Source organism: Panicum virgatum, chromosome 9K, assembly GCF_016808335.1.
Source record: "Panicum virgatum strain AP13 chromosome 9K, P.virgatum_v5, whole genome shotgun sequence".
Lineage (NCBI taxonomy): Eukaryota > Viridiplantae > Streptophyta > Magnoliopsida > Poales > Poaceae > Panicum > Panicum virgatum.
This window is the reverse complement of record NC_053144.1, coordinates 7560172-7568742: the sequence shown is the minus strand read 5'-3', so window position 1 is coordinate 7568742 and position 8571 is coordinate 7560172.

Genomic DNA, 8571 nt, shown 5'->3' with positions numbered 1-8571 from the left:
GCGCACGGGCCGGGCTTGGCGTGGCGCGTTGCTTGGCCAAGGAGGGGTCAGGAGCGGGGCGCGCGTGAGGAGGGACGGGGTGGCGGGCGGGGCAGGCGAGCAGGGGTCCGGGGCGTGCGGAGCAGGGCACGCCCGGAGAGTGGAGGAGGGGTGGCGTAGGCCGAGCCGTGCGGCAGAGGAGGAAGGAAGGAGAGAAGAAAAGAAAAGAAGGAAAAAAAACAAAAAATGGGAAAAAGAAAAAGAAAAAGAAAAATAAAAGAGGGGAGAGAGAGGAAAAGGGAGAAGGAGATGGAGAGATGTCGGGGTCGGGTCTTTCGAAGTTCGGGAGATCAGGCGGGAAAAATGTTTGAGCTCAACGATGAAAAACTTTTGAAACCATTTTAGCGCGTGATTTATTTCGGTAGATTTTGGGATGTTACACATGGGAGCCGTTCGTGTGTGCTGGCACGAAGGGTCCAGTCGTGGATATATATATATGTATATCATGTGATTTTCTGCAGGTACACTAACAAACGATTGCGTGAGTTAGAACGAGTACAAAACGACTTGATATATAATAGGGAGAGTACGTAAGTATGCCACTGAGTGTTCACGTATATTGCCATATAATTATATTGGCAAATTTTGGAGAGGACAAAATTAGACGAGTATGCATCATCATATCATCATGTGTGGAGTTTTGGATGATTTTTCTGGTGCATCCAATACTCACTCGTTCACTAAGAGCATATATCGCTGTTTTGAAATTTGGCGTTGCACTACTGTCGGTCCAACTTCTAGCTATCCAAATAATTTTTCCTGAAAAACTTGATTATGAGAAAGATGTGAGAAATTATAGATTTATATATTATAGAAATTTTAACGACCTTAGGGAAATGTTCATATGGATCTCCAGACTAAACTTGGCCCCTTGATCCAGTGCCTTCTATGCTTATAGTTACGACTCAGTAGTAATGGTCAGGTCTTTCTTAACATTCTCATTGTCTTTGAAAGCCCAAATAAGGATATTATCCAAACAAGAATCTCCTAGTCGATTTTCTTAATATACTATCGCACGAGCAAAAATTTTCCTAGCCATGACTCAATGACCTTTCCAATTTATTCAAGTATTGGTGTTTTCTACATTTGGTCTATGTTAATTGGGAATCGTATGTCCTCATCTCTGGACCATTTGTTCGACCAGCTTCTGGTGCCCTAGTTTTATTTATTTGAACGAAGTTCAGGCCTCAGCCTCAAGGTCAGCACTGAAGAGTGAGCTTGTAGTTCTAATAACTGAGTAGTAGAGTACTAGTATTTAGTATTATTATTATCTCTTGGGATGGAGCAGGTAGTTTATGCTTATGTAGATACTTGTACCTGATACGTGGGCTCGGGCCCAGCTGTCATGGACCAAAAGCTCATTGCCATGTCTGAGACTGACCGTCTTGCTTCGCTCATCAGTGACTCTAGTGGTGATCCATTTGTTCCACAGCGCACCTCCGGCTATTCTTGATGATTAGAAGCATCATGTTCTTCCAGCATTCATATTCGTTCATTTCTAATTGTCTTCATTCATACACCTAATTCCGATCCGCTTACATTCTTGCTCAAATAAACATGAATGAGGTCGCGTATTTGTTGCATGGCAACCACACTATTACATGACATCACGTTGCATTGTTGGGCCAGGCAGGGTTAAGGAAACATCGGTGGTAGTTCGGCTGACCATATGTATTCATGCTTTTAAGTACGTTCTCTGGTTGCTTTCGACTTCTGTAATCTCGTTCGATCTATTTGTGATATTCGGGGTGTTATTATTGGTTCTTATGTGGTGGAGATTTGTCCCATGACCTCTAGTGCCGCGACGGAACATAGGGCCTCGCGTGTGTGGCCACCATGCGATTGTGCTACTAGGTGCGCGCTGGTGCTTGAGTGCATGTGAACGAAACTACATCGCCAATTCTTTTTGTGAAATCTTTGGAATCATTTTTCTCTGGTTTGATCTTTTAAGGGGTAGGCCCTAGACGAATAACAGTGCGGACGGGTTGTTTAGGTTTGAGTTTCTTGGCATTGTCCACTAACTGGCATGGCATCATGTGCATTATGCATCATGCAACTTCATTAATCAACAATATCGAGCGAGAATGTTCTTGAGAAAAACTTGCCTTGATGCCCTTTCTTTTCAGTTTCCCTGAGTTTCTTAAAACTCACTTTGATGTCTTTTCTATCTAAGATTCCCCACCAAATTGAGAATTTGAGTCTTCCCAAAAATCTCCTTGATTCATATTCGTTGAGAAGCTTAGAACCTCTCTTCTTTGTAAAAATCCTACTTTCTGCTAGTACGGGAATAATCAACCGGCCCTTTTCAGCCGACTTTGATGGTGATTGTGTCCACATATATTATCCACAATCACTTGCTGCAAAAGCTGAAGCCCTGGAGTTTTTTAGTGTGGAAAAACAATTGATTAGCTCATACCGTGGCACGGTTAATCTTCAGTTAGGTAATGACAGTCTGGTTGCTACGCAACTTATGTCTTCCAGAACCATATCGAGCAAGGGATTAGAAAATCAGCTGCCAATATTTATACCATTAAAATCAGCTATATTGATTAATCTAGAAACTAGCACCCACATCGGCCGATCCTTGTCCTTAGTTTATCGATTGTTCTCCTTTACTTCATCTCCATTTAAATCTCGGGACGAGATTTCTTTAAGGGGGTAGGATTGTAACGCCCCGATATTTTGCCGGGGTCACCAAGGCCAAATTGACCACGGCACCGCTGAACGACGCACGCGTTCCGCGTGTCCCGCGTTGCCGTCGTGCCGCCCCTTCCTTCTGCTGCTGCTCGCCCACTACCATCTTTTCCTCCTCCCTCTGCTCGCGAGTGCTCCGTGTGCGCGCCATGGCCGCTGGTCTGCCCGGCTTCCGCCACTGCACGTCGCGGGCCGCCTCCGCGCAACCCTGCGTCGCGCCACGGGGCGTTGCAACTGTGCCTGGCTGCAGCGCTACTCGCCTCGTCGCTGGCCAGTCCCGCCCGCCTGCGCTTGCGCAGCGCCGCTGCTCGCCATGGCTGCCACCCGCCCCTCCATGCTGAGCCACCACTCGAGCCCACGCCGCCCTCCACCAACCCCCGAATCCGCTTGCCCTCGTCCCAACGAAACTCCCGGGCCCGGCCATCACCTCCACGCCTCGCCGGAACGCCGCCGTAGCGGCATAGTACCGTCGCCGGTCGCCGCTCGCCGTGGAGCCGCCGCCACTGGCCACCCCGAGCCCTCAAACCACCACCCACAGGTAGCTCTCGCTCTCCTCTTCCTCCTCCACCCTTCCCTCGCCGCTAGCAAGCCCTCCCATGGCCGGAATCGCCGTTCTCCTTTCTTCCCTGCTTCAAAATCGTGACCAGCGACCTTGTGCGACAATTGAAACAAGTTCAGGGGCCTATCTGCACAAGGGTTATTTTGCAATAAATAGGCTTAAACTGTGAAAAATCATAGTAAATCATATAAAAACTAGAAAAATGCAAACTAAAATTTTTTGGATTACTTGTTCTAAGATATACAACTTTCCTTACAGGTTGATCTTCAAATTCTAAATATTTTTTGCTCTAGTTTAAATATTATTTTAAGTGGCTGTAAACTTTGAAAATGCATAGTAAATCATGGAAAATCGTAAAATAGAAAATCAAGATGTTTTGGAATCCTTGTTAGTAGATCTACGCAGTGGGTACAATATGATATGTGTTAGTAGAAAAATATTGTCCTAGAATTATATTTATATTTGTTAAGAATAAATTTATATTTATAGTTATATTGCTCCGTTTGCTATAAAATTTTTATGGTAGGCTGTTCATGTGATGCATATGCTGTGGCAAAGGTGTTAGATTTATTTGGTGCATGTATACATGAGTTAATGATTTAATATTGATGCTTTAACGTTTCTTCTATTAAAAATAAATCCCTATGGATAAAAATCATGAGACTTAGTTCAAGACTTTAATTATGTAACATATATAAGTTTTGCATCTTTACATCAATTTTGCATCTTTTCAGGATCATATGAGCTATAAGTGTTATCCGGTGCATTTCATTTTTGCATCAACGATGTTGTATTTAACAATAGTACTTTATAAAAGCTATTAAAAATCATCCAAAATATAAGCTCTGTATTTATAATTAAGACTCCACTTTAGAGTAGCAGTATTTATTTTTGAACCAAAGCACCTGTCTTTATGAAATGTTTGCAAATTTTCTAGCTTGGCTTTGTAATTAAAATGACCATTAAGTAGTAGTAAATATGACTTTATTTTAGTCTGACAAAATAAATAGTGCTATAGCTCGGAGCAATGTCTGTCAGTGCTGGTTTTAGATGATCATTTATTGATACATTTGTTTATGATAATTATGCTCTTTTCGAAGTGTGATTCATCTTTTCTTTAATATCAAATGATATATTGTATAGTGTGTTGCACTTTTATGAATGCTTTGCGCGTTGTACTTTGATGCATTTATACATATGCATTATTGCACCTCATTTAGGTACGATAGATGAACCACGTGAAGGACGTGATATTGGAACCGAACACGAAGACGATGTTTGGTGGACATATCCAGAAGAGGCAAAGAACCAGGAGTACATGCTTGGACCAGAATACTCGCCAAGCGAGTGTTATCTAACAAACATTGACCTAGTGTTAATCCCAGGCAAACCCCGGTGCACATCCTATTATTTCAAATTTATGACACCTATATATGTTTCTATTACTTGTGCATTAGGTTTAGGAATTATTTGGAACTCTAGTTGCATGATCCCTAGGTTCTCTGGAGTTATACTAGTATGTATAGGACGATAGAAATGCTATGTTTAATAAGATCTCGGTAGAAGTCGAGTGATTTCTGGTCACTCGCGAGAAATAGGATATCTCGTTATTTTGAGTAGATGGAATATTGGAATAGGTTGGAGAAGGAAAAGAAAATGGAGACCGGGCGGGGAAAGCCTAGCCCCGTCTGTGTCGGTTAAGGACCATTCGTTGTCTGGCCCTGTGATCGAGTTTGAATTGTACTAGCCGCATGCTAGGAGTAGGAGGTAGTCGAAACCGGTAAGCCAAGTACTGCCTTGCTTCGAAAGTACATGACTCCTTCCCACCCCTTAGGGCGAGTCGAGTAGTCGCGGAGAATTGGGATGCATGTATTTACTTTTGGTGGTCTCTCGTTGAGCTCGGCTGACTATACGCTAGTGGGGCGGTCCTGTAGTTCGAGGCGGGGAGGGGAATGGTTGTTCCGTATGGTCCGACGGGGCTAATACGTGCCGTGTTGGTTATGTCCACCTTGCAAGGTTAAATCGGATCGATTCGTCATCTGTCGCTCTCGGATATGAGCACCTTGATTGCAGCACCGCATCGTAGTAATGAGTTGGAATATGAATGATATATGAGGAGGATTATTTTGAACTGTTATTTAATGCTCCATCATGATTGCTCTAGTTAGGAGGCAAATATTACATGATGGTTACCATATAAAAATCCTGAGCTAAAATATGGAAAATAAGGATCCACTTTTAGTTGCTTTTCTGCAAAATAAACTACCAACCAGAAAGCTTTGCATGTCTATATATGTGGGCTAAGTATACCCAATAGTCGACTAAGTCTTGCTGAGTATTAGTATACTCAGGGTTTGTTATTTACCCTGTTTCAGGTATAGGAGCTAACCCGGATTCATATCGGTGGGCTCGATGTGACATCCTCACGTCTCCGTAGTTATTGTTTTATTTCAATTTATTTCAGTTGGTTTCTAATGAAAATCTTCCTCAGGTTAGACTCTCTCTACCGCTGCTGTTATCTATTATATGAACTTTAATTTGTAAAAGTCATTTTGTAAATACCTTAATATTGTTTACTATTTTGTAAAATTGTATCAGGCTGGTACCGTCTGCACTCGCCGTCGCGCGAGACTTCTGGTGTGTTTCGATCGGTTTGTGGGTTGGAAACAGGCTGTCAGGTTACACTTAATTAAACTAATACGTCTGATGTGTTCAAATAATAGTCATTTCGATTAATTAAGCCGTTTAACTTGGCGGTTCTGTCACAGTCGCGCCATAGGCAAGCGCCTCTTCGGTGACGATCCGGCTACAGTGAGTGATCCCGAATCTTACACAAAAGCAGAATCCAATCAAATAGCCAGCTTTTGAAGGAAAAATACTGGCCAGGGAGTACAATGGTGTGCTCTTCGTGGTTAGGAAGAGATAAATAATCATATTATGATTAGAGATTTCCCGGGTCGAGGTTTGTTTATGGTGAAAAGCAGAGACCGAGGTTGATCAAATCATGGCCGGTTTTCTTTATCGGCCGATATTCACCAAAATTTTTGATATATCCCTTCTATTCGTCGGGTCCGATAAAATTAGACATGAGCCAATTTTTTTCCGTTTATCTATGAACAAGTTATGTTTAATAGCTTAGAAATAGATTCAAGTCAAATTCTACAAAATTTTTCGAATAAAAATGATATTTCTTGAATTTGGTCCGATATTTTCGATATATCCTGTTTATCCTATTTATCCATAACCTCTTATAAATTTTTATTTCCAATAATGAAAACCGCGTCGTTTTTCTCTTGGTGTGATGTCCATCATGGTCGTGAGTTAAATAAAATCTTTGACGTGCATGGTCATTGGTCAATCAGTATGTCATTTCATTTTGTCTAGACTGGTATTAATACCAAAGCTATATACGCACATTTTATCGGTGTAGCGTTGGTCAGGAAGACAAGAGGGAAGGTTTTTACCATGAATTTCGGCATCAACCGTAGATAAAACGGCATGATTTACACACACACACACACACAATAAAGAAAGAAAATGCCACCCAAAGAAGAGACCAACAAGCACAAGCAAATTTAGCCTCCGCATATTCTCCTTTTTAAAAACCTGGACTTGCAAAAGCTCCACTAGTCCACTCCCGTCACACTTAGCAACCACTAGGTGCAAATCAAGTAAGATCCGGGGGCCCTGTGCAGCTCTGTATGCGCTTGCCTGCCACTCTACGGCCCTGAATGCATGACTGAATCCAATCAGGCTCGGCGAGAACCACACATGGCATGGCCAGGGACTGAACCTGCAGAGGGGGACCGCGCGCCGGCGATGGCGACCGGCGGCAACTCGGGAGCCCGGACCACGGTACGTGCAGGTGCACCTTTCCCCACCAGCACGGGCACATGAACAACCCCCCCCCCCCCCCCCCCCCCCCCCCGGAGCGCAGCGCGACCCTACCGTGCGCCCCGCCCGCCTGCTCTCCCATCCTGGCAGCACCCAACGTGCAACGCAGGCACGCAGTGCAAGCGCCAGCGGGCCGCGTCGCGACGCGCCACCGCGCTCCGGACGCGCGTGGCCCGACCGGAGCGCTTCGCCACGCCGCGCGTGCATGCGCCGACGAAACGAGCGGATCGAACTTGGATTCGGCCTGGATGTGGATCGATCGGTGGTGGCTCGGAAGAAAGCGTCGCGGCCTCTGACGGCGACGACGACGACGGCGGCGTACGGGCGCGGCCGACCGCCGACGCGCGAGGGCACGTGAAGAGGCGCCCACGCGGGCCGGCCGGCCGGCCCGCGGGCGCCAGAGGGGACACGCCCACGTGCGCCCATCAACGGACCGTGACTACTCCCCCGGCATGGGCTACTGCCTACTGCCACTTCCCCGGACGGCCGGCCAGTGCGGCCATCTCCCGTCGTGGACCACGTACATGGCAGTCAGCCGGGGTGGCGGAGAGCCAGTGCGGCCGGGGCCCAGCGGCGTCGAAGCTGCCCTCGGCAACCGGCCCAACCTGCCTGGCTTTCCGCTTTCGTCCCGTCGCGGCGCGGCGTCGCCTGACCTGACCTGGGACCTGGCGCCATGGATCGCTGCCTCCTGCCATAGCTCACATGGTACGGCGGCAACGGTAACCGAACAGTGGCGTCCGCAGTGATCTACCTAGTCGGCAGGCCTGGCGGCTCACCCTCGATCCGACGGTTTGCGAGGCGGCGCTGACGTGTGATGGCGTCAGGGTCAGGCGCCCGCGCGCGTGTTGACTAGTCGGAGCCCGGGCACGGGCCTGCATAGTACTCCAGAGTTCCTGACCATAGTTACAAAGTTTCTGGGGGGACCGGGTCGAGGAACGGGGTCGATGGTCGTTATTTTATAAAATTATAGTACGAATAGGGTATACATCTATGGAACGATAAATTATTATGTGGGACGCGACCCTGATTCATCGGGGTCGATATCTTCGGATCGATAAAGACAAAAACTATATATGTGCTATTAATGAAGAAATTAATCTGCACAAGCATATAAGAAACATATAAAAGAGTACATTTAGACTATGCTATACGTACTCAGCTCATTGTTTAACAAAAACCACATCAATCCACTGTCCTTAACCTCCTTATCCCAATTAAATCTGCTAGCAATGGGGCTGCGACCCCTTTCAAACCGGGACACGATCCAACTTTAAATGAGACACTGACCCTCTTCGACCCCAACTCTCGAATCGGAATGACGTTCCCGGGTCGAGGGACGAGGCATCGACTCCGAATCCTGTGACTATGTTCCTGACTGCTGAGAT